The following is a 25,263-nucleotide window of genomic DNA, read 5'->3' on the forward strand; positions in this document are numbered from 1 at the left end:
TAACTGTCTACCCCACTTTATCTCCTACAAACCCCAAAAATGGCTAATGAAATCTAAATTACTAATTATACCTGAAACACATTTAAAAACTACCAATTACAGTTAAATAATAAAAAGTAACAATTGATAAAATAACACCATATGTAATTAATAACTAATTAAATATTAAAATTACATTAACAAGAATTAACAAAGAAAAAAAAGTCCTCACCCATTTCCTATAGAAACACAGCTTGTAAATACATTATTATATATTACATTATATATTAGTAGTGACAAATAAAAACATACATCAAAGTTTTAAAATTATAATATTAAAATAACCATTATGGCAATTGCCTACTAATGCTAACACCTACAATTAAAGAATGATATGCTAATATATAGCAAATCAATTTAATAACAATATTTATTGCCAGTCTACAAACATAAGCAATATTAAATACAACATTATTCTTTAAAAACGTTATACACTAAATATATATATTCTTGACTTCGATATACTGCTACAGAATGTATTTGTGTTTGAAATGGGTTCATTGGTTGGCAGTCAGGGTACCCCTGCCAAGCAAGGACCCTCACTGAAGTCAGGGCAAAGGAGAATCACACTCAGTTAACCCCCACTCACCGCCTTGGCAGCTTGGTACAAGCAGGTAGGCTTAACTCAGAGACAATGTGTTAAGTATTTGTACAAACACTCACAGTAATACAGTGAACCACTATAAAAGGATACAACACAGGTTTAGAAAAATAGTAAACATTTTATCTAAATAAACAAGACCAAATACAATAAAATCCCACAATATACAGTTAAAAATACAAAGCACTTAAAAGCAAGAAACCAGTGCCTTGAGGCATAAATGCTGCAGGTTGGTATTATGCGTCGTCATGAAGGAGTCGTTTCCTACAATGCAACACCAATGGCACCGTTTATGGAGTCGTCGACCCCCAGGTATAGAACCTTAAGAAACAAGTAGAAAACAGGTCAGATCTCTGGGTCCGATGCGGCGTCGGTTCCAGTGCCACGGGCAGAAGTACAGCGGTGTTGTGCAGCGGCGTCAGGTCCTCACTACAGGGCAGTGGAGGTGGAGCGGTGTCAGATGCGAAGTCGATCTCTTGGTTCCGGCAGATGCAAAGTATTCCGGAGAGAAGGTTGAGGCCTGGCAAGTGAGTACACTTGCCAAGTCGAATTAGAAGTGCAAAACTGCACACACAGACACTGCAGTAGCAGGCCTGAGACATGTTTACAGGGCTACTTATGTGGGTGGCACAATCAGTGCGGCAGACCAACTAGTAGCATTTGAGTTACATGCCCTGGGACCTCTAGTGGACTGTAGTGGGGACATACTAGTTAATCAAATATGCCATTCATGGAAAGCCAATTACATATACATTTTACATACGAGCACTTGCACTTAAGCACTCGGAAATAGTGGTAAAGTGCCCAAAGCGATTACGAGCCGGCGGTAATGTTGCCACACGGCGGGGGCACCATCACCCTCGTAATGCACACTGTCTGCTCAGCAGACAGTGTGCATTATAAGTGTGCTTGGCAGGGCTGGGCAGAGCCGTGGCCAGGGCAGTGCAGGGCACCCTCTGTGGCCACCTGCACCTGTTCTCCATAAGCCTTTTCATGGTGTTTAAACCACCATGAAAAGGCTGGCGGAGTTCCAGGTTGTAATCAGCAGGTTGCGCTGCGTGCAGCCCGCCCTGGCTGACTGCAACCTGCCCCTCTTGTTAGCATGTTGGGATCTCTGATCCCAGCGGAGTCAGTGGTAGGTTGCCGGGCTGACTGCCAACCTCATAATGTGGTGGTTGGACCACTACAACCGCAGTGGTCTGACAGCCATCGCGAGTGTGGTGGTGCAAGGACCACCCCATTCATAATTAGGCCCTAGGTCCTCAAAGCAGCAGCTGACATCTAGAGACAAATTCACAAATGAGGCATTCCTGCAAGTAGCAGCTAAGAAACTATTATACCTGATTTGTATGAATAAAATTAATCAACAACTACCATTGTATAATATTAAAAAATCTCATAGTTGGCATCTGTTAACCCTGGTACTCTCTGCAGTTTCAATCCTAAACTTCAAAATAAACTCTCGAGAAATTTCTCCTACATCAAAAAAGGCACCAAGTAATGAAAAGGGTGTCTCAGACCCACTAATCACTTTACTTTCCTGTCCTGCAGGAGGACTCTCAGAGGACCGCCTGCTGCTGTGGCCTGCTTTCTACTCTGCAACACTGCTTTGCTGCACCTGAAATCACTGCATTTCTACCTGGAACCGTCCTTGAACCATCAGAAGCCTGGTTGCTGCTTGAACCCTGTTTCATCACCTCAACCCAGGACTACTAGAGTGACTACAAGGGCTAGTTTGCTAGCCTCCTGTTAAGAGCCTCAGGTACAGAAAAGGTACCCACCATCTTGAAACCGCACCTGGACCCAACCTGATTGAGCCACACCCAAGTGGTGCCCCTTCTGTCCTAGACCATCGGTGGTGGTGCTAAAGGTGACCAGATAGCCAAAATCCAAACATTGGGGCTTAAAAGAAATTGGCTGTAAGGTGCTTTGATAACTGAGGGAAGGTCTTGACATTCCTGCTTGTCTTTCTAAGTGTTGCTGGAACTCAGGGGAATGAGGGAATACCATTGCTTGTATTGCAAGGGCCACTGTATATAATGTACTTTTAATGACAGACATGATATCCGTCATGTTTGTGACGAGTACTCCATTCACGAATCTGGCCCTTTCTAATATTAATCCTTTGACTGCCCTTGTGACTTATATATAGGACATGAAGTCCACACGGTGCTGTTCTGAAGCATATATGCATAAATCATACTTACCTAGATGGAACCTGATGGTCCTGCACAAAGATGTATACTCCCATTTGGCAGGCAAGTGCCTGTTAAGTGCAGTATTCACAGTAGTATGATCTAGCAAAGCAGAACCCAGAACCTGACTCTAGTTTTCAAACAGGTAGAACTGGTTGTACAGAGGCCAGGAAAGGAGCGTATCATCTGAGCTCCCACTGTGGGAAACTGCACATTTCTACAATAAGTGAACTGGAAACCAATTTAGAGAGCAATGGGTTTTCAGTTCACTACCTGAGTCTCTGATTCTTGTCACATGCTGATAGAAGGCTCAACAGTACTAAAAGGATATGCTCATTCTCACTTTGAGGACAAGCAAGGAACTGTGGGTCTCATTTACTAAGTTTTGGCGCAGGGCAGCTCTGTAAGCATTTTTGCTGCCCCACCTTGGTCAAAACAAAAGGGCAGGAATGTGACGTAAGATGCAATGCATTCCTGTCCTTGTCCCCTATGCTGGTGCACACATTGTTAAAAAAAATATAAAAAAGAATATGTGAGGGGGAGATGGTTTCTCTTTAGAGGAAACCGAGATAGAAAGAGAATACATAATATCATATATACATATATACATATATATATATATATATATATATATATATATATATAAATATATATATATATATATATTTTTTTTTTTCATTCAGAAGAACTCTTTTTTGTTCAAATTTAATGGCCTGTCCAGCCATGAAGGCAGCACCACTGCGTTAAGGAGCAGTTCTATGTGTGACTTTATGGATGGTCACTTTCAGAGCAGCAGGTTGGAACATGGCAGCAAAAACGATTTTCATACTTTGAATTGCCCACTGGGGTAATGAACTGTGTTTTATTATTTTGTTTGGCTTTAGAAACCCACTTGGGATATAATTTTAAAATGTGCAGGACTACCCTTACCAGGAGGTCCACTGGGACTGAACTGGTATTCAGCTGATATCAGGTGCCTGCAATTAAATCTGCTGATCAGCCAGGCAGTTGGCCTTTAAAAAAAGAAAGGAAATGTTTGTTCTCTGCTAATGAAGGGATGAACCTAGGAACACCTGTCCAGAGATGCTTGAAAATTAAATGCCTGAAATAATGAAAATGCCAAAGAATTCTCTGTAAGTTGTTGACTTTGTTACATTCCATAATGACCTGTTGTGAGTGCGCTTTTGTTCAGGACAACTCTTTTTTTGTACATATATATATGTGTACCGGGTTTTGTTTTGCCAATAACTTTGGCACCACTGTACGAGTCTTCTCAAATTTTTCAAAACGCATACCTTGTTCAGTTCAGCTGCTGTCTTGAATGTTTTGGGGTTACCTGCTGAGTGGGAGCCAAGAAAAAGGGGGGGTCCAAAAACAGGTATAACAGCTTACCTGAGTACCAGAAAAAAAGTGGCAAATGTAGTGGAACCCTGACCCCTTAGATCTGATGCTGAATCCCAGAGGATACCTGCCAGGGTTTAAGAGCATTTTTTTTTAAGTCAGAAAAATCTACAAATCCAGATCCGCAGATTTTTCTGACATTTGTTTTTTTAAAAAGCAGTTTCCTTCCCTTTTCATTAGGCCTCTGGGTGGGCCAAGTCTCGGGGGCATGCAAGAAATAAGGAAGGGTGCATGGGGCCCTCCTCCTGGGTTTCCCAAGCCCTGGGGACCGCCTCCTCCCCAGGGTAAAGGTTTTGTTTTATGTGTGGGGCCACACTGCCCCCCTCAGCCCCAGAGACCACCACCTCCCCAGGGCTTTAAAGAAAACTAATGTGGGGGAGGATGCCACCTCCCCTGGGCTTTTAACAAATGTAATATGGGGTTCCACCTGCCCTACCCACAGCCCTGGGTACCACCTCCTTCCCGGGGCTTTAACTAAATCTAGTGGGGGCTGCCTTGGCTCCTCCACAGCCCTGGGGACCACCACTTTCCACCAGCTTTGTATAAATCGAATGTAGGGGGGCAGCCCCCCTGCAGCCCCAGGGACTGCCACGTCCCTGGGACTAATTTTAAAACCAATAGGGAGTCCCCAGGACCACCACCACCCTGGAGCTACTGATGTTTGAGTGGACCGTACAGCCCCTCGTGGAGCCATTGATTGCCCTGGGGAAAACCACCCCCAAGGCTGGATCCTGCTATGCCCGGGGTGCACAGGCATAGAGATGCAGGCAGGAAAAAAGAGGAAACTGCTCACACAGAGGGGAAGCTGATTCAGCTGCGCAACCCCTCTCCTCAAAAAATGTAAAGTAATTAGGCTGGGGACCAGGGGATGGGCTGATATCAGCCTTGGGAGTGGCATGGCCAAAAAATTCAATAATTAGGCCAGGCCCTAGGGGATGTGGTCCCTAGGGCCGAGATTGGCCTAAGGAGGGGGGCCCTATGGCCCCCCTCCCCCAACAAAACAATATATTTAGGCCAGGCCCTGTGGGATGAGGCTCCCAGGGCTGCGATCAGCCTGGGGAGGGGGGCCGTGGGCAAGGTGTGGTGGCCATCCTGGCTGTGTACAACATGGGGTTGGGTGGTTATAGGGGTTGACTGCAGGGCCTGGTTACAGGCAAGGCTCTAGAGTCAACCCGTGCTGTGCACGGCCGAAGTCTGTGCACAGCACAGCACAGGTTTGGGTGGTTATAGGGTTTGGCTGCAGGGCCTGGCCAACCACTGCTGTGCACAGTCCTCTGGCCAGCTGCTGCCATGTACAGCCCAAGGGTGTGCGCGGTGGTGGTTGGAATAACATGAATGAAAATTGCTTTACGTTAAAAAAAGTTGAAATTTACTGAAAAAAACAAAGGTTACAGGGGCAATATATTTAGGAAGTAGCATTAAAAAAACATAGAAATTCACAATTTACAGGTACAAAACCAGGGAAATTCAGTAGTTACAGTTACCTCAGCTAACTATAACTTGCTCACATCAGTGATGTCATTTGGGATGTCATCAGTTATCATGTCATGAGTGATATTATATGTGAGATGATAAGCAGTGCATTATGGAGCCGAAGTTATATTTAACTGATGTGTGTGTGAAATGTGGACCTAACTATAATGTTGTGTAGGTTCCCATTATCCTAATGAGACTACTGGATTTGGGCAGCAGTTTACCTGAATTGTGGGTACTGAGTACAATTCCACGCCATGTGACACCCGCCGGCCTAATCCGGGTTTTCAGGCTAATAAGCAGTGCCATATCTCCACCCGAGAGTGGAGATGATTGTGGCAACCGGGCACATGACAGAAAGGACTCCTCAGGGAGAGCATCTTTCATTAATATACAATCTGCTAGCCAATCAAATGGAGTGTATGCTTCATTACAAAGAAGATGATGAGGGTGATAGGCTTCTAGCAGCCCACAGTAAATTGTTCATTTCTCTAAAACACCTTTTCACAAAAGAGATCACCAGTAATCCCAAGAAAAAGTGCCGGGCACAGTGGTTTAACAATTTATGTAGGGAAGCAAAGCTCACTTTATTGAAAGCTCTAAAAACAGGCCAAGTTGAATCTATCAGAACAGCCAGAAAATATTACAAGAACGAATGTACCAAGGCACGCAGAAGCTGGGAAGAGGCTAGATGGGCAGCTATCCTGGAAACCGCTAAATCAAAAGATACCTCTAGGTTTTGGAAATTAATAGCAGAAAATTGTGGAGACTCCGCCTCTGTACCTGGCACATCAATTCTTCCTGCAGCCTGGGTTGAGCATTTTGGCCAATTATATGCAGGCCCTCCCGAGGTACCCTTTAGGTCCCTTGATGTTCCAATATCCCAAGACACGACCCCGATCATATTTACCTTAGCTGAAACAAGTGCCGCTATTGATTCACTAAATTGGGGAAAGGCTCCAGGTCCTGATAAGATTCCGGGCGACCTATACAAGACAAGACCTGACATTTGGGCTCCCTATCTCAATCGAATCTGCAATGCAATCGCAGCTGGAGCCCCTATCCCTCACTCATGGAAAGGGGCTGAGATAGTCCCCATTTTCAAACAAGGTTGCCCCAATATTCCAGCTAATTATCGTCCGATCAGTCTCCTAGATAATTTTCAAAAAATTTATGCCAATCACCTTTTGTGCCGCCTCGATGAATGGATCTTGGAATCTAATGCACTATCTAATATACAAGCAGGGTTTAGACCTGCTGTGAGCACTATCGACCAAGTCCTGAGATTCCTGGCAATTAAATGGAAGAATGTGGACTTAGGGGGGGAAATCTGTATGTGGTCTTTATGGACCTGAGAGCTGCATTTGATTTGATCCCCAGGAATATGCTATGGTCAACACTCTCCAATATGGGGGTTCCTTCAGGTCTCTTGAGTCTTATCACCCGGCTTCACGACAATACTTATGCCCTAATTAGATGCAGCAAGGAGGGTGAGTTGACAGATCCCGTGGCTATCAACAGAGGTGTCCGGCAGGGGTGCGTTCTGGCTCCTACCCTTTTCTTGCTTTATATTAATAACTGTATCCGCTATTTGGAAAACTGCATAAACAATTCGCCCAAACTGGCTGGGAAAAAAATCCCCTGTTTATTGTTTGCGGATGATACAATCTTGCTAGCTAAATCTCCCATGGGGATCCAAAATCTGGTTGACCAATTTTGTGTTTTCTGTAGGGACTTTGGGCTTGACGTCAACGCAAAAAAAACGAAACTTATGATATACAGCCCTTTAAGAAAACGACCACGTGCCAGAATCGAAATGAATTCAATACCGCTGGAGAAAGTGGAAGAGTTTGACTATCTGGGAATTCGATTATCGACCACAGGAAAATGGGAGGCAGCCATTGATAAAGGGGCACTTATCTTAAGTCAAAGAGGTGGGGCCCTAGTACGTATGTCCAGAAAGGCTCCGAGTTCCCCATTGATTATAATTGCCGAGATCTATAATGCCCAAATCCGTGCGGCGGCCCTTTATGGAGCGGAACTCTGGGGATTACATAGAAGATTGGATACTTTACAAACAAAAGAAAACAACTTCCTTAGACAGGTTTCCTGGTTAGGGGTAGGTACCCCAATGATTCCTCTCAGGCTCGATTTAGGATTAAACAGCATCAAAACCACAGCGGCCCTGAGATCGCTTTCCTACTAGATCCGCCTTTGGAAAACTCCTGAACTCGAACCATACAGGGCGGCGGTGAGGGAACTTATAGTTACTCCTCAGGGCCCAACCAAAATCCAATGGCTGCAGGAGATGAAATCTGCTTGGGTTGAAATAGGTCTCTCCCATTACTGGGAACAACCGGAACTGATTCCCAATAACGCGAGACAACTTGTTAAAAGAAGATACTGGGAAAAAGTCAACGAAGATACACTGCGCCAAAACGGGCTGGGTAGGTTAACAACAGAATTCCTCCAATTCAAACATGAACCCTGGCCCGAGACTTTCTTGAACCTCCCCATGCCACCATATGCTCGTGCCCTCTATCTACAGCTTAGATATGGTTCCCTGCCTATCAACAATTATACAGCCCACTGGTCATCCAGCGCCCCTCCAACTGATAGATGCATATCTTGCCCTCATTATAAAGAAACAATCGAGCATATTTTGTTCTTCTGCCCCTCATACAAGAGCCCTAGAGGAAAGTGGATTATCGCCCTGTGAAAATCTATCACTGTTGGACAGAGCCAATGCCACTAGAATATGCAAATATGAAACATCCACACCGGTTGCCTCCTCAGTTACCAAATTTGTACCGGAGGCTTGGTGTATTCATCATAGGCTCACTTCTGTGAAGGGCCCTTAGAGCTCTAGGCTGAACCTTTGTTTGTTTATTGAGGGAGATATCAACAAGATTCATATTTCTTCGTTCTTTCTTTTCTTTTTTTTTAAATATGCCATGTACCCTGTCATTATTGTGATCTTATCAACTCATATGCGACATTCTTTTCTGTATTACAGCAAGAACTTGCGACCTCTGTAGGAGCCAATTGTGATCGCACAAGCCTAGAGAGATGTTTTTTTTATGCCAAAACTTGCTAATTGTCGTATTTTAAGTTTGATTTTAATCTTGGTTGTAAGGATTTTGCTAAAATATTTTACATGCTAGTTGATTATTAGAGTTTTTATAGTATCTTGTTTGACTGTTATTATGAATTATGATGAGTAATTGCGATCCCAATGGATTTTATACAACTATGTAAGATTGTGTTTCTCTTTTTTTAAGTTTAAATGGCCCTAATCTTTTTGGACCGAATGCATTTAAATAAAATAAAGACTCCTCAGGGGAATCATGGTCAATCAGATCTCATCCCTTTCTCTCAGTCCCACCAGTATCTCATAGTCAAAGACAAACAGAAGCAGAATATAGTTCAATAAGGTTTATTGAAGTAACTTGATCTTAGATAAAATGTCATGTATTGCAATAACTAGGATGATAAAACACACTAAAAGCAACATTGTGACAAGGAGAGTGAAACACAAAAACAGTACCACCATACTGTCACTAGGAATAATATACATATTTCCTACCTAAGCTATGTTAGAGCACAGTCTGATAAGCACTAATCCACCCTTCAGGTTTCTCCCCGGGAAAATATCCTCCCCCATACCTGAGCAAGGAAGCCTGTTGTCTAGAAAAGATACCGTCCCCATGTAGGCTGAGGATTTGGCAGTCTAAGCAAGCAGCTGCAGCAAAGACTTTCAGCAATCAGCATGTAGTCGTGGTCATCTGGCTGTAATTTCCCTCTAATGGGTATGGGACAGAGAAGTGTTTCATAATAAAAATAATTGATATTCAAAGAAAGGGTACCCATATAAGGATATGTATGCTTCTGTGAATGTCAGAGACACAGCGTACCACTTTTGCCGGTATCCCTATCTATCTGCAGCCTTTAGGAGAGCACAAAGTGACATGAATGCAGGGCTAAGATCGTCATGCTTTCCTAGGTGAAAGAACAACTAGATAGAGAAAATAAACACCGCAAATGTGGCTAATGCTAGAAAAATAAAGCAACGCTGACTAAAAAGTAACTTGGCTAAAGTGCACAAATACAGGCCTAGTTTTCTAAAATAACATGTCTGAAACATGGCTAAAATAGCTATACAACAATAACGTCCTCAAAACCTTGGTTCTATCTATCTATCTTTCTATCTATCTATCTATCTATCTATCTATCTATCTATCTATCTATCTATCTATCTATCAATCTATCTATCTATCTGTCTATCTATCTATCCATCTATCTACTATCTATCTATTTATCTATCTATCTACCTACCTATATAGTTGCCACAAGGTAGTTATAGATAGGAACTAGATTCTGAAGAAAAAGCGTTGTTTGTTTTGCTAATAACTTTGGCGCCTTTTGATGAACCTTCACAAACTTTTCCAAAAAAATGGTGCTCACTTCAGGTGCTCTCTAGAAAGTTTCAGGGTGATCTGTCAAGCGGTGCTGAGGAAAAGGGGGGTCCCAAAACGTGTTTTCCCCATTCACGGTAGGTACACTCTGACCCTTTAACTCCGGTGCTGGAGTCCCAGAGGGACTCCCCCAGAGCTTAAAAGATTTTTTTTTTTTTTATTTGCACATCCGCTGCTCCGGCAAAAATGTTTTGAAAAAAGTGCAGGCCCCCTTGATTGTTTTATAAACAGCCCCCGGGTTGACCAGTTCACGGAGACATTGAAATGTTAAAGAGTGGAGGGCACTTGGCCTCCCTGCTGTCCCAGATACCACCCCCTCCCCAGGGCTATAAATATTATTTGTGTGGAGGCCACCAAGGCCCCCTGCAGCCCCAGGGACCACCTCCTCCCTGGGGCACATCTCTGTATCTAATGCAGGCATCAACTGCCCCCCCCACAGCCCTGGGGATCGCCACCTCCCCGGGTGAAAATCTAAAATGGTTGTGGGGGACATGCAGCCCACCTGCAGCCACGGAGACCAGCACCTCCCCTGGGCAATAGCCATTGAGGGCAGAGCAACCCTCTTTAGGAGCAAATGATGGCCGTGGGGACCACCACACCCCAGGGCCGGTCCTTGCTATGTCCCGGGGTGCCCACCCATGGGACACAGCTGTTTGCTTTTGCTTGGTAGGAGCTGACAGCTCCCACCAAACAAAAGCAAAAAAAAATCATTTTCTGACAGCTGGAGCTGTCAAACAGCTCCCACTGTCAGAAAGCAAAGTTCTCATCTGTTTTCCAGCACACAAATATGCATGCAGGGAAACATATTAAAACACTGCGTCCACAAGTGCAGGAGGTTCCAACTCAAATAGCTTCCTGCTTCTGGGAGCAACGCTGGCTCCTGCAGGATGTGGGCAGTTGGCTAGGACTTGGGGGCCTTGAGGCTCCCCCTGCCGTCCTTTCACTCTCTTTTTTATCCCATAATGGGATAGAAGAGTTAGAGAGAGAGAGAGATAGTCATTTCAATGGTCTCTCCATGCAGTGCCTTCAAAGTGTAAGACTAGCAAGATGTCTGGGATGAATGGTATACTTGCATTTGGATGCAGAGTGGAACAGAGTCACGTCTGGCCTAAAGGTCAAGGTCTTGTGCTGTCATTCAGAAGGATGAAGGGTCAAATCCTAGTATTGCTTGGAAGTGTGTTTGCTATTTCACTAATGTTTTGACTGTTAAACCTTCCTAGTGATGGGACATTTGTGTTTCTTTCCTTTAACATGCATGGGTTAAATATCACAGGTATGTCTGGAAAAAGCAGGGTAAGGAATCACCTGTGGCGTAATGGTTATGGTCACATACCCTCACTTTGAAAGTTGAGGGTTCTAGGTCATGTGTGTGTGTGGTCATTTCCCTACTTTAATTTGTTTTCAACTTCAAAAGTTTAAAATTCATAATGAAAGGTGATCTCAGTCTCTCGCAGTGACTCTCTACCTCACTCCCTCTCTCTTTCGCTCTCTCTCAATTTCTCTTTTTTGATGTCTTTTACCCACTCACACACCCACTCAGAACATTACACACCATCTCACAGATCCACTCAGACATTCACACACCCACTCACACACCCACTCAGACCCTTGTGCACCCACTCACAGCCCCACTCAGACCTTCAGGTACCCGTTCACAGACCCAGTGAGACACTCACACACCCAGTCAGACTCTCACACACCCACTCGCAGACCCACTGAACCCTCACATACCCACTCACAGCCCCACACAGAAACTGATGCACCCACTAAGACACTGATGCGCCCACTCTCACACCCAGACAGACACTCTCACAGCCAATCTGACCCCCAGAAACACCCTCTCACACTTATTCTCACACCCAGGGAGACAGACTACAGCCAACTCCAGCCGCGCACAGCCAAAGGGCCATGCACAGCATGGGGTTGGGTGGTTAGGGGGATTGGCTGCAGGGTCTTGCCACAAGCAAACAGTAAATCCGCTCCCAGCAAGTGGGCAGAGGAAACTTTTCCCACCTGCTGGGGGCAGACTTTTCATCTGTTTCCCTGCCAGCTATCAAGGGGGCACAAAAACAGATGAAAAAATTCCTCCCCCACAAAGGGAGGCAGGTAGTCAGAAGAGATTGCAGGGGCATTCAATCTCCCTCTGTTGCCCCCAACAGTGCACACTGGGTGCCCTGGGTGGGGTCAGGCCACCCTGCATGAAGTGGTTGATTTGAGGTCCCTGGGCCAAAATTGTCCAGTGCCCCCTTCCAATAATTGTCCAGGCCCTGGGGTGTCGAGTCCCCAGGTCCAAAATCAGCCGAGATAAGGGGACCACATAGCCCCCTTCCCTTTTTAGCAATTGGGTGGGCACTGATCGATCGGGTCCACAGGGCTGTAATGGAGAGTGGGGTTGCCGGAGTGAGTGCCTGCGGGAGGTTCATGGCAGGCCCCCCATGCATGGCCACAGACTGTGCATGCTCAAGGTTTGGCATATGGATGTTGGCCGAGGACAAGGCCCTACATGATGCAGGAATGCATGGCTACGAGGGTTGTCCGCAGGACCATGAATGGTGACGGGTTGGGTGACTACCAGGGGTTGGCCGTAGGGCCCTACCATAGCTCAGGCCCTGTGGTCAACTCCGCAATGCACGGCCAAAAGCCATGTGTGGCTCCAGGCCTTGCGCCAACCCCAGGGGTTGGAATAACATAAGGTAAATAAATATTACTTAAAATTAAAAAATCCTTGAAATTCACTGACAAAAATCAAAGGTTACAGGGATGTTATAGTTGGGAAATAAATTTTTTGAAAAACTTAGGAATTTACTAAAAAGCCAAAGGTTAGAGGGATGTGATAGTTAGGTTAGATGATTTTGCATGCACAAAACCAATAAAATTCATTGATCTTTATGCTTTTCTCAAGAAACTATAACTCTGCCCTAAGGTAGCTATAACACATCCTCACTGTGCGGTGCTACTTATCCACATATTATGTCAGTAATGACATCATTTATAATATAACTACATAATTTGCAATAAAATTGTTGATGAGAAAATTCTGCATGGTGGGGAAGCGATATACATATATTTCAAACAGTTTACATACCTGCAGTGCTTCTCCAGAAATACTCATTGTTTTGAAACTCAAAGATAACCGTTAGGCATCTCCACAAACCATACACGAACTTGCATTCAAAAATCCAGACTGTGGTGGTCATTCTGACCTCGGCGGTAAAAGGCGCCTACCGCCGGTCAGAAATCCTCCATAATTCCGCCGCGGTCGCGGTAACCCGCCACGGTCATTCTGACCCGCAGCAGCCAAACCTCCGAAAATCCGACAGCCACAACAGACCGCCAGACCAGCGGTCGGCGGAAAAGTGGAGGTGACAAAACCTCCACCGTCACGCCAACAGAAATACGCCCATGCCATTACGACCCACGAATCCACGCAGCGGCCTTTCAAACGCGGTTTTCCATTGGCGGTACACACCGCCGCGGTCAGAATACACACAAACGAACAAAACTCAGCCACATTGGCCGATTTGAATTCCACACACCTGATACACATACACACACCACTCCCACACACACAATACAATATAAAACACACACCCACATCACCCACAAACCCCTTCGACCAAAATCCAAAAAGAAGCACTGAGAGACACAGCAGCGATCACAGAACACCATCACACAGAGGCACACTACACCATCACCCACACAATATCCACACACAAAACAACACACACCACCACACTCAACACACTTAACTACACATACTCCACCCCACACATCATACACACCACTCCATGGCACCCCAAAGACACCCCCGCTTCTCAGACGAAGAACTCAGGGTCATGGTGGAGGAAATCGTTCGGGTAGAGCCCCAGCTCTTCGGCACACAGATCCAATACACCAGCATTGCCAGGAGGACGGAGCTATGGCAGAGGATTGTCGACAGGGTCAACGCTGTGGGACAGCACCCCAGAAATCGGGAAGACATCAGGAAGCGATGGAACGACCTACGGGGGAAGGTGCGTTCCATGGTATCCAGGCACAACATCGCCGTGCAGAAGACTGGCAGAGGACCCCCACCTCAACCCCCACAATTTACAACATGGGAGGAGGAAGTCTTGAACATCCTGCATCCTGACGGCCTCGCAGGAGTCGGCGGAGGAATGGATTCTGGTAAGTTGAAGCTTCACTACTGCTTCCCCCCCACCTGCATGCCAAATCATACCCCAACCCTCACCCCCATCCTTGAACCCCACCCTCAGCCCCACCCCCATCCTCACCCCCACCCTCACCCCCACCACCATCCTCACCCTCACCCCCACCACCATCCTCACCCCCACCCCCAGCACACCTATTTCCTGCCAATGTCTCACCATCACAACCCACACATCCCAAAACCTAGGCCTGCATGCGTCCACTAAGCATGGACACCCATCACCAAAGCATGCCCAATGCATATACACATCCCCCCCACAAGCCACCCTCACCAAAGCCCCCACACACGAATGCCAGCACTTGGGGACACGGGAACCCACAGATACACCCATATGGCACACATTGAAACTATAACCATACCTCTATACCCCTGCAGGACCCGACCGCCAACACACCGCCACGGAGGGCCCAGAATTCTCCACACCCCCCACCCAAGAGGCCGTCAGCGATGACAGCAGCTCTGTCGACCTGGACACTGATGACCAGCCCGGACCATCGGGGACCTCTGGACAGTCGGTTCCCCTCACACAGGCACAGGCCACTACAGACCCAAACCCCTCTGGGAACACCAGCACAGCTCCCACCCAGCGGGCCCATGCCTCTGTCTCCAGGGCGCGTCAATCTGCGGTGTGTCTACCACTACAGGGCACCCAGGATAACCCACCACCCCAACAACAACAGGGACCTGGGGGCAGTGGTACTGGGCACACCGGCCAGGGGGCAGAGGCCCAGGGAAACAGGGCAACTCGGAGGGCAGCTGTGCGACAGGGGGGGGACGGGCCCAGGGAACCCACTCTCCACGAGGCCCTCACCACCATCATGGGAGCATACAACCGCTCCCAGGAGACGATGGCGACGGTACTGGCCTGGTTCCAGGAGATCCAGGTACTGCAGGAGGAACACTATCGGGGGTACAGGGAGGACATCAGAGCCCTCACCTCCACCCTGGTTACCATGGTAGGGCTGCTGCAGGAACTCATCAACACCAGGACGGACACTCAACAACAACAAAGGGCCCCTGCCACTAGCCTGGACCAAGAACAGCCAACCACCTCCGCCGGCGCTAGTGGACAGGAGGCCCCCGCACAACAGCAGCCCACCAGACCCCCACCTCCTGCAGGAGAAGAACCACCCCGCAAGAGGGCCCTGAGATCTCGCAAGAAGACAGAGTAGGATGTCAAGACCCCCGCCAGCAAAGGATACCACCTGATGTCATCCCACTGTCCCACATTGTCACCCTGTCCATCCTTGAACTGCCCATGCTCCATCTCTCCACAGGCCTATGGACAATGCACCTGTGTGACTGTTACTCTGGACTCTGCTATGGACATTCCTTCACCATAGCCCCCACCCACTTGAAACCACCCATCCCATTTTGAGCACTGAAATAAACACCTATTTTGCACAAAACTATCTGGAGTCTGGCTGTGAATTCAAAATATTGTAATTGACATGACAGGGCAAATATGTCCTTGTACATAGTGAAGTCAACAAACAGCTGCCACAAAGCTGTAGTCCATGGGGAAACGAAGCACAGGACTCGTAGTGGGGACCCCAGATCTGAAATAGGGAGGGAAAAGCCACAACTCAGTCATCATACACTGGGGCAAATAGACAGGCAGCAGAGATGCAGGAGAGTAGTTTACATTAACAAAATTATGTTTGAATTGTTACCTGTGTCCTATTGGAAGTACTGTGCAATGATTCTGTCCCTGTTGTCTGTTTCATCCCCGTCGTCTTCCTCCTCTTCACTCTCCACAGGTTCCACAGCTGCCACAACACCACCATCTGGACCATCCTCCTGCAGGAAAGGCACCTGGCGGCGCAAAGCCAGGTTGTGATGCATGCAGCAGGCCACGATGATGTGACACACCTTCTTAGGTGAGTACATTAGGGATCCACCTGTCATATGCAGGCACCGAAACCTGGCCTTTAGGAGGCCGAAGGTGCGTTCGATCACCCTCCTAGTACGCCCATGGGCCTCATTGTACCGTTCCTCTGCCCTGGTCAGGGGATTCCTTACTGGGGTCAGTAGCCACGACAGGTTGGGGTACCCAGAGTCCCCCAATAGCCATACACGGTGTCTCTCTAGCTGTTCCATCACGTAAGGGATGCTGCTATTCCTTAGGATGTAGGCGTCATGCACTGACCCAGGGAATTTGGCATTTACATGCGAGATGTACTGGTCAGCCAAACACACCACCTGGATGTTCATAGAATGGTAACTTTTTCTGTTCCTGTACACCTGCTCCCTGTCTCTTGGGGGAACCAAAGCCACATGGGTCCCATCAATGGCACCAATGACGTTGGGAATATGTCCAAGGGCATAGAAATCACCCTTCACTGCAGCCAATTCGCCCACCTCAGGGAAAAGGATGTAGCTCCTCATGTATTTCATCAGGGCCGACAACACTCTGGATAACACCTTCGAAAACATGGGCTGAGACATCCCAGAAGCAATTCCCACTGTTGTCTGAAATGACCCACTTGCCAAGAAGTGGAGTACTGACAGGACCTGCACCAGAGGGGGAATCCCTGTGGGTTGGCGGACATCAGGTCGGGCTCCAGCTGGGCACACAGTTCATGTATAGTGGCACGGTCAAGCCGGTAGGTCAGGATAATGTGGCGTGCTTCCATTGTCGACAGGTCCACCAGCGGCCTGTACACGGGAGGATTCATCCGTCTCCTCGCCAAACCCAGCGGACGGTGCCTAGGAAGGACAACATGGAGCACACAGTCAAGCAACCCACAGGTACGTACTCACAGCTTGCACAGTAAACGATTCTCTATGCAGTGAATGGCGTGTCTGAGTGGCTATGCAAGGCCTAGGCCTGTGTGACGCAGTTGAAATTGAGCCATGTGGACCCTCGAAATGGCGGCTGCCTGACCTGTGAAGTGTGACAATGGGATGTGAGGTCAATGCGCTGGCGTGGCACACCGTGGCGGTAGGCGGTCGAAGACCGCGGCGCGAAGCCGCATTGGTTAACATTGAAGCCTATGGGTTTCAGGAGCCAATGGCGAAGGGCGCCGGCGGTGGCGGTACGCACCGCCGCGGTACGCACCGCCGCTGTACGCACCGCCGCGGACGTGACCGCCATTTTCTATCTACTTATTCACTTGTGACTTGAACTTTCACAGGAGAGGACCTATACTGCAAGTGTTGCTGTGACCTCGGTCTGGAAGGGACAATGGCTGCTGCGCCTGGGGAAAGGGCCCCTGCCTTCACTGGAGAAGAGTTGGAGAAACTTGTGGATGGGGTCCTCCCCCAGTATGCGCTACTCTACGGTCCTCCAGACCAACAAGTGAGTTTAATTCAATATGGATTTGGGGCCGCTGGCTGGCTTGGGGGCCTGGCGGGGATGGGGGGCATGTTGGGCCTGGCGGGGGGCATGGCGGGGGGCCTGGCGGGGATGGGGGGCATCTTGGGCCTGGCGGGGGGCCTGGCGGGGATGGGGGGCATGTTGGGCCTGGCGGGGGCCTGGCGGGGGGCCTGGCGGGGATGGGGGGCATGTTGGGCCTGGCGGGGGGCCTGGCGGGGGGCCTGGCGGGGATGGGGGGCGTTGGGCCACTGGCAACGATAATGCAGACAAACTTGAACGTGGTATTTCTCCCTCCCTGTACGTGTCACATAGGTCCGCGCCCATGAGAAGATCGGGATTTGGCGTGCCATCGCCAAGGAAGTCCGGACCCTGGGGGTCCACCATCGACGGGGCACCCACTGCCGCAAGAGGTGGGAGGACATCCGCCGCGGGACCAAGAAGACCGCCGAGTCTCTGCTGGGGATGGCCTCCCAACGTAGGCGGGGTGCCTGCCGTCAACTGACCCCCCTGATGTTCCGGATCCTGGCGGTGGCCTACCCTGATTTGGATGGGCGCGTGAGGGCAGCACAGCAGACACAAGGGGGTGAGTACAAGCATAATCTACTCTGTTGTCGCGCAGTGGAGGTGTCTGGGTGGGGGAGGAGGGCTGTGGGTCCCCCTAGGCCAGGGCGATATCTGTAGGCTGGGCACCCCCGTAAGCCCCTGTGTCCCCAGCCACCACCCTCAGTAGTGTGCCAGTACAGCCATCCCTGGGCCGTGTCATCCATGGGTGCAGTTGTCAACTCTAGGCGTGTAGGGCATGTTCCACGGAATGCGTAGGGGACCCCAAGTGCGCAACTTAGTGCAGGGGGCATCTGTGTCTGTCATGTCCGCTAACTGTACCGCTGATCCATGTACTCAAAATCTCTTTATTTCTCTCTCCCCCCCCTTTTTGTTTGTCTTTCTGTGCTTGTGTGCATCAGCATCATCAGGCGGAGGAGAAGTGGCATCGGGGCAGGAGGGAGCTGCATCTCACATGGCCCAGGAGGGCCATGCCACAGAGTCTGACTGGACCAGTGAGACGGAGGGCGAGGGGAGCTCCACAACGGGGATGACTGGACCCTGCAGCGACACGGACACGTCCTCGGAAGGGAGTTCCCTTGCGGGGGTGGCACCATCCGTGCCCCCCGCCATTACAGGTACAGCCGCCACCCAGCGCACCATCTCCGCCCTCCCAGCAGCCCCTCAGCGTTCGCCCCGTGCCCACTCTGCCAGGAAGCCGGGCATCTCCTTCGCCCAAGGCACCTCAGGCCCTACCCCTGTTACCCCCGCTGCCCTCAGTGAGGAGGTCATTGACCTCCTCCGAACGCTCATTGTTGGGCAGACTACCCTTTTGAATGCCATCCAGGGGGTGGAGAGGGAGGTTCATCGCAGCAATGCGTACCTGGAGGGCATTCATTCGGGTCAGGCTGCCCATCAGCGATCGTTCCAGGCTCTGGCCTCAGCACTGACGGCAGCCATTGTCCCTGTCTCCTGCCTCCCTCTACTAACTCCCTCCTCCCAGTCTCCTGTTCCTCTGCCTGTCCCACCCACACCATCAGACCAGCCTGCACACACCTCAACACCCAAGAGCAGCTCATCCAAACATAAGCACCACAGATCACGCAGACATTCACACAAGCAACATTCCGATGCAGACATGCCAACAGTCACTACCACCTCTGTGAACCCCACCTCCTCGTCTCCCTCCTCCCTCCCTGTGACGTCTACACTCACACCTTCATTCACCTCACCATCAGCCAGTGTTACCATCACCAGCACACCCTCCAGTCCAGTCCGCACACGTGCAGTCACCACCCCCACTGCCATTTACACGTCCCCTGTGTCCTCTCCCACTGTGTCTGTCACCCCCTCTTCCACACCACACAAACGCAGCCACTCACCCACCCAACAGCCATCCACCTCACGACAGCCTCCCGCTCCTGCACCTGCACCCAAAGACAGCAAACTTGTCTCGCCTACAACCACATCCTCTCCCTCCACTCCCATACCCACTGTACCTACCACTATCCATTGTCCCAGGAAAATCTATCTCTCTACTGCTACCTTCTTTCCTGACCCTGAGCTCCCCCCTCCTTCTCGTCGGGGTAAGAAGAGCACCTCAGCCACCACCAGCCCTGCAGCCCCCTTGACAAGGGTGCAGGGGTATTGGAGCCCACCAGCCCGCAGGTCTGGATCTTCGCCCAGCAGCAAGGGGACAGCCAGCCCACCCCCTGGGAAGAGGAGCAGAAGGCGGAAGGGGCGCCGCAGGAGCCCGGGTTCTATATCCCCCCAGGACACTAGCCAGCCACCGTCAACAGCCACAGCTCCAAAGGGAGGAAAGGGCCACAGACTCCCGACTAAGGAGGGCAAGGGCAGCAAGGCGGAGAAGTCAGGCAGCAGGCCTGCTGCCCATGGAGGACCCGTCACAGCTGCCCAGGAGGAGCCCGCAACCCCCATAGCCGCTGCCCAGGGAGGAACCGGCACAGCTGCCCCGGGAGAGCCCACCACCCCCATAGCCGCTACCCAGGGAGGACCCAGCCCAGCTGGCCAGGAGGGCCCCACCACCCACAGCCCAGGTGGGCATTGAAGGAGCACCATCCCCGCTGCCCAGGAGGGCACCACCAAGCAATGAGCAGTTGGCCATAGAATGGCCGCCGTCTCCAGCACCGCTCCGCTGGGGACCGCCGTCTCAAGAACCGCTGAACTGGGCCCCGCCGTCTCCAGCACCGCTCCGCTGGGGACCGCCGTCTCAAGAACCGCTGAACTGGGCCCTTCAAGGCAAGAACCGCTGAACTGGGCCCTTCCAGGCAAGAACCGCTGAACTGGGCCCCGCCGTCTCCAGCACCGCTCCGCTGGGGACCGCCGTCTCAAGAACCGCTGAACTGGGCCCCGCCGTCTCCAGCACCGCTCCGCTGGGGACCGCCGTCTCAAGAACCGCTGAACTGGGCCCTTCAAGGCAAGAACCGCTGAACTGGGCCCTTCCAGGCAAGAACCGCTGAACTGGGCCCCGCCGTCTCCAGCACCGCTCCGCTGGGGACCGCCGTCTCAAGAACCGCTGAACTGGGCCCTTCAAGGCAAGAACCGCTGAACTGGGCCCTTCAAGGCAAGAACCGCTGAACTGGGCCCTTCCAGGCAAGAACCGCTGAACTGGGCCCGCCGTCTCCAGCACTGCTCCGCTGGGGACCGCCGTCTCAAGAACCGCTGAACTGGGCCCTTCAAGGCAAGAACCGCTGAACTGGGCCCTTCCAGGCAAGAACCGCTGAACTGGGCCCCGCCGTCTCCAGCACCGCTCCGCTGGGGACCGCCGTCTCAAGAACCGCTGAACTGGGCCCTTCAAGGCAAGAACCACTGAACTGGGCCCTTCAAGGCAAGAACCGCTGAACTGGGCCCCGCTGTCTCCAGCACCGCTCCGCTGGGGACCGCCGTCTCAAGAACCGCTGAACTGGGCCCCGCCGTCTCCAGCACCGCTCCGCTGGGGACCGCCGTCTCAAGAACCGCTGAACTGGGCCCTTCAAGGCAAGAACCGCTGAACTGGGCCCTTCCAGGCAAGAACCGCTGAACTGGGCCCGCCGTCTCCAGCACCGCTCCGCTGGGGACCGCCGTCTCAAGAACCGCTGAACTGGGCCCTTCAAGGCAAGAACCGCTGAACTGGGCCCTTCAAGGCAAGAACCGCTGAACTGGGCCCTTCCAGGCAAGAACCGCTGAACTGGGCCCCGCCGTCTCCAGCACCGCTCCGCTGGGGACCGCCATCTCAAGAACCGCTGAACTGGGCCCTTCAAGGCAAGAACCGCTGAACTGGGCCCTTCAAGGCAAGAACCGCTGAACTGGGCCCTTCCAGGCAAGAACCGCTGAACTGGGCCCCGCCGTCTCCAGCACCGCTCCGCTGGGCACCGCCGTCTCAAGAACCGCTGAACTGGGCCCTTCAAGGCAAGAACCGCTGAACTGGGCCCTTCAAGGCAAGAACCGCTGAACTGGGCCCTTCCAGGCAAGAACCGCTGGCCCTTTGGCAGACGTGGCAGGGCAGGATCTGTCTCGGGCAGGGCTGCAGGATGTCCTCTGGCCAACATGCCTCCTCCAGTGGCAGTGGAGTCTGTTATGGACTGTTTGGACTGTGGCTTTGCACTCCCCAGGATGGCCCAGTGGGCAGGCCAACCACTGTATGGACTGTATGGACTGTGGCTTTGCACTCCCCAGGATGGCCCTGTGGGCAGGCCACCCACTGTATGGACTGTATGGACTGTGGCTTTGCTCTCCCTAGGATGGCCCAGTGGTCAGGCCACCCACTGTATGGACTGTATGGACTGTGGCTTTGCTCTCCCCAGGATGGCCCAGTGGGCAGGCCACCCACTGTATGGACTGTATGGGCTGTGGCTTTGCTCTCCCCAGGATGGGCCAGTGGTCATGGAGTCCCCTCGTGGATCTGGCGTCGTGTACTCAAGTGGCTGAGGTGCCCCCCCTTCCCTTCCCCCTGAGGTGCCTGTCCTTTTTTCTTTCTGATGCCCCTGCAGTGTTCTCTCCGTGGAGTTCTTGTCGTGGGACTGGGCCTTGCCCCTTTGCTCAGGACCCCTGTGGTCCACGGACAGTGGTTGGACTACATATAGTAGATGTATATATTTTGTACATAGTTTATTTATTTATTTGGATTACTGCTGTCCATTTTTCAATATATCTGCCCGTTTAAGATCTCTTCTTTTGGTCTTTGCATTATTTCGGAGGGGGGGGTTTGTGGGTTGTGACAGTGATCTGTGGGAATGCATTGATGTGTGTGTTGTAGTGGGTGTGGGTGTGTGCCGGTAATCTTTTCCCTCCCCTGTGTCGTAGGTGCAGTACTCACCGATGTCTTCCGCGCCACCGGGCGTGCTCCTGGTACAGGAGCAGGTATAGGAGTGCGGGGATGACCTGTAACTCGGGTTCCATACTGCCGGAATCTCGCATGGAGTATGTGGAGGTGAGCGTTTTCCCGTTCGTAGTCTGTTTCCGCCGTGTTTTTATCGGCGGTGCTCCCGCCCCGGAAAAGGTGGCGGATTGGTGGGTCGTGATAGGGTGGGCGGTACATTGTCTGCCGCCTGGCTGTTGGTGGGGACCGCCGCGCTGTTTGTTTGTTCCGCCGTGGCGGGCGGAGTGTTAATGCGGCGGGCTGTGTTGGCGGTTCCCGCCAGGGTCAGAATAGCATATTTTGGACCGCCGGCCTGTTGGCGGGTTGGCCGCCGCTTTATCACCGACCGCCAGGGTCAGAATGAGGGCCTAAATACACATACACACAAACACACACATACATAAATATAAACGCATACACACAACACCACACATGTAAAGAATTGCATATCAAGACAATATACATTACACATACATCAGGTGCTCACAAACACAACTACAGATCACATTCCTAGGATTTAAAATTCTTGTTTCTTTTCAATTGCACAAATAAGTCACCCATGCACTTTCCAAGACACACAAACAACCTTCTTCACCTTGCCTTACACCACTGCACACACACATTCATCATCCTGATCACCACACAACATTGACACACAAAACAGTTCACATATGCAGGCAGAGAAAACACATCCATACCTTTTAGAAAACAAACGGGCTGCAAGCTATGTCACTTTCCTCATAAACTTGTGCACTCAATAAAATTCCAGCCACACAGTTACTTTGTGTGTAATGCCTCACACCAGTGCCCCAAATCACCTATTACCTTTACCAAACTATGCCTACTTAAATGTCAACCACACTCACTCAAACACAGTAAACAGAATAAACAAGAAAGAGACACTGCTCACTTCCTTCACAAAAGTATATGCCTCTGTCTCATACACACACAGGGGGTCATTCTGACCTTGGCGGACGGCGGAGGCCGCCCGCCAAGGTACCGCCGTCAGAACACCGCACCGCGGTCAAAAGACCGCGGCGGTGATTCTGAGATTTGCCCGGGGCTGGCGGGCGGCCGCCAAAAGACCGCCCGCCAGCCCAGGGCAAATCAACCATCCCACTAGGATGCCGGCTCAGAATTGAGCCGGCGGAGTGGGAAGGTGCGACGGGTGCAGTTGCACCCGTCGCGTATTTCAGTGTCTGCTAAGCAGACACTGAAATACGTTGTGGGGCCCTCTTACGGGGGCCCCTGCCGTGCCCATGCCAGTGGCATGGGCACGGCAGGGGCCCCCAGGGGCCCCGCGGCACCCCCTACCGCCATCCTGTTCCTGGCGGGAGAACCGCCAGGAACAGGATGGCGGTAGGGGGTGTCAGAATCCCCATGGCGGCGGAGCGCGCTCCGCCGCCATGGAGGATTCTGACGGGCAGCGGAAAGTCGGCGGTACACCGCCGGCTTTCCGCTTCTGGCCGCGGCTGTACCGCCGCGGTCAGAATGCCCGGCGGAGCACCGCCGGCCTGTTGGCGGTGCTACCGCCAACCTCCGCCATGGCGGTAATTACCGCCGGGGTCAGAATGACCCCCACAGTCTCCTAATTGCACCTTCTCCTTCCTTCACTCATCTAACATCACTATAAACTCATTTTAACCCATGCCCAGATGTTTACACACACATACACACACGCACATACACACTCTCTCAAGTCTTTATCTGTGCTGTATATAAAATACAGGTTTTTTCACCTAAATATCTATTGTCTCCTAGCTAAATATTCTCCATTATAACCAACACTTTCTACTACAAAAAACACAGTTTTGATACAGTTTTTGAAGAATGTCAAACGAATTCAAAGCTAATTAATTGTTAGAAGTGAGGATGCTCAGCACAGAAAAGTAGAAAGAAAAATATGTGAGTTCTCACGCTAGTTATCGAGCTTGTAAAAATTAAACTGAGTAATTCTGGTCAAGCCACCGTGTTCCCCTCACTCCTTTGTTTCCTTCTTTAGTGTGTATGGATCATTTTTAAGTTCCCATATGATTTCTATATTTCAGCATGTCAGTGTCAATTCTAAGGTCAACCAAAAATAATATCCACAAGATGATTGCTGCACAAGATTAGGTCTCAAATTCACCATGGTTCCATGTGTTTCTTTAACATGTATACACCGCACAAGAATGTCTCAAAAGACTTGTGTCTTTAGAGGTGTTTTATATACTATGAAAATACATCATGTGAATTACTGTTGTTAACATAAAAAGTCTTAATTAGAAATTATTAATGAATGTTCATGTATTTTGAATAATGACATTGGTAGAAAATGATTCACGTAGAAAAATAATGTGCACATTTGAAATTTTGTGACCTCAGAGAATGGCCATCAGTATTTACGAATTGTACTAAATGAGTGATTAACATATATGAAATATTGAAAATGTATTAGATTAATGTAGTAATATGTCATATTGAGAGATATAACCTATGTTTTGCAATAATTGTAGGCATTAACTTAGTGAGTGTCTTGGCCTAGTCTTGCCAGACCTCATGCAGAAGCTGTATTTCTTAGCATTCAATGAAAAGTGCTGACGAAATGAACTAACCGTTAACTGTCCATTGTTAATAAAAATTGCTTAACTGGAGCTTCCATGTGAACTGACGG

Source organism: Pleurodeles waltl, chromosome 11 (assembly GCF_031143425.1).
Source record: "Pleurodeles waltl isolate 20211129_DDA chromosome 11, aPleWal1.hap1.20221129, whole genome shotgun sequence".
Classification (NCBI taxonomy): Eukaryota; Metazoa; Chordata; class Amphibia; order Caudata; family Salamandridae; genus Pleurodeles; species Pleurodeles waltl.